This window comes from Phyllostomus discolor, chromosome 13 (assembly GCF_004126475.2).
Source record: "Phyllostomus discolor isolate MPI-MPIP mPhyDis1 chromosome 13, mPhyDis1.pri.v3, whole genome shotgun sequence".
Taxonomy (NCBI): Eukaryota; Metazoa; Chordata; class Mammalia; order Chiroptera; family Phyllostomidae; genus Phyllostomus; species Phyllostomus discolor.
In genome coordinates this window covers 16,769,173-16,771,471 of record NC_040915.2, presented here as the reverse complement: position 1 = coordinate 16,771,471, position 2,299 = coordinate 16,769,173, and the positions used below count along the sequence as shown (strand labels likewise).

Genomic DNA, 2,299 nt, shown 5'->3' with positions numbered 1-2,299 from the left:
AGTTCAATTTTCAGTCAGGGCACATGCCTGGGTTGCAGGCCAGGCCCCCAGTAGGGGGTGCATTAGAGGCAACCACACATTAATGTTTCCCTGACTCTCTGTCTCCCTCCTTTCACCTCTGTCTAAAAATAAATAAATAAAATCTTTAAAAAAATAAAAATATATACTGTCAGGACTTCTGTAGGACCCGGGAATCCTGAAACCCTGGATCGCCTATATATGCTTTAAGACTTGCTTTCCATACTTTTATCTGGAAGTCCTGCAACTACCCTAAGTATTGAACAGACCTATGGGCAATGGTGTCAGAGTCTACATACAAATATGCTTTGTGATGTTCTGGGAAGAGACTTCCAACTTGTTGGTTTTACTATTCAGTGTGGCTGCATTGCTCACTGTGCTTTTGAATACATTGGCAGTGTTGTCACGCATTCTGGACCATCAGTGGAGGCTACAATTTAAGATTCAGATACCGTCTTTGCAGAAAACCTTAGTTGACACTTTTATGGTATCCAGAGAGGTGACACTGTTTTTGCAAAAAGCCCAAGTTATTTAAAGTCAAATATTGTAAAAAAGTAATTGATTTGGAAGGGACCAAATCCTCACCAGATTTCTTGAAAAGTCATAGTTATGTGCCAAGGGGTTATGTTTGGTTAGAAGGTGATAATCTAGAGAATTACCTGCATTCCAGGTACTATGGACCTATTCCATATGGACTAATAAGAGGACATATCTTCTTTAAGATTTGGCCTCTGAGTGATTTTGGATTTCTACATCATAGCCCTAATGGCCACAGATTTTCTGATGATTACCCAGTAGTTATTCTTTTGATTTTATTATTTCTCCTATTCAAGTGAATTTATTATTGCCACTGAAACCATTTACTTCATGAATGAACTATTTGATAGTGTTTTAGTTATTTTTAATTGTTAAATAGAAAAAGTAACACAATCTGCAAGCTATATTAATTCAAAATATATGGATGAAAGTAGTCCGAAAATCATTTAAATTTTCAAATATATATACTCTCAAAGGTTTGTAACTATGGATAGAATAAAATCACTTTATCCAGAGACTACGGAGAGTACAAATATAAGATGATAAGTAAGATGCGTAGCCATGTGTTATGTCATGAAATGTTTAGACCCCCGCACGGTGCAGGGACGGGGTAGGGATTTAGCTGATGGCAGAACGGCATTCATGCCATCGGCAAGCATCATTGGAAGATGACTGCAATTACAAATAGGTACTAATGGTGATAAAAACTTGATGTGTTTCAGCCTGGGGTGAAAATAAAATCACGAGAATGTCGTCACATGACATAGCTTTGAACACCCAAGGTGAAAAGCACACTTTGGTAAAGCATGGCAGACTAAAAGCATTACATGGTGCTAAAGTCTGGCAAAGTTTGGACATAACCAGCTGCCTTGCCCTAAGGTCTCGGCTACTGCAAACTGAATACTAGTCCTTTGCACCTTGAAAATGAAAAGAAGATTATTAGTAATACTTTCTGTTTCTTTTTTCCCTTTTTTTATTGCTGTTCTATGACACTTGTCCCCATTTCCCCTCATTACCCAACCTCCCCTTACCCACCTACACTCCCCCGCCCTACCCATCCTCACCTCCCACATTCAATCTTCCCAGTGTTTTTTATTAATATTCATAACATTATTTAATCCTGGCCTCCAGAATTTCTTTTTATTCTTATTTTTTAAGTTAAAGCAGATTTTAATAAACATACAAGTTATTAAGATCCCTTATTGAAATTAAGGGTCCATCTATCATGGCCATAACAAGATTTTACACCAGCCTTATCTGACCTACAGAATTTCAAAGCAAACCTGAGCAACCAAATAGAGAATGATGGTTCTGCTTTCTCTGATACAGGACCTGTGTGATCAGGATGATGGGGAGACCGAGCCTGCTTACCTTCCAGACAGTGTCTTCAGTGTCTCTCGACTCTGATGAAATAGGACTTGGGGAATGAAGGCTGTAGAATTCTGAATGAACACCATATACTCCCCTCCCAACATGTAAACACACACACACACATCTCCTGGAAATCTCTGATCTGTTTTGCAAACTGTGTAAGATGTTGTTTTCATAGAACAAAAACAGTCTACACAGTACAACCTCTGGTTGAGAGTTATAAAAGTCAGCTGGTCATCTCCTGCCCCAGTGCCAAGAGACTAGTTTCATTGATTTTTTTTTCACTATACAAACCCCAAACAGTATTTCATTTAATAATCAAACAGAGTTAAATCCAAACAAATTGCTGGTTATATCATCACATGCAACAGAA

At 38.2% G+C, this 2,299-nt stretch overlaps 1 pseudogene; it reads left to right on the top strand.

The window, feature by feature from the left end:
- The first annotated feature begins 297 nt into the window (after positions 1–297).
- On the top strand, positions 298–854 carry LOC114510310 (annotated as a pseudogene).
- The last annotated feature ends 1,445 nt before the right edge of the window (positions 855–2,299 follow it).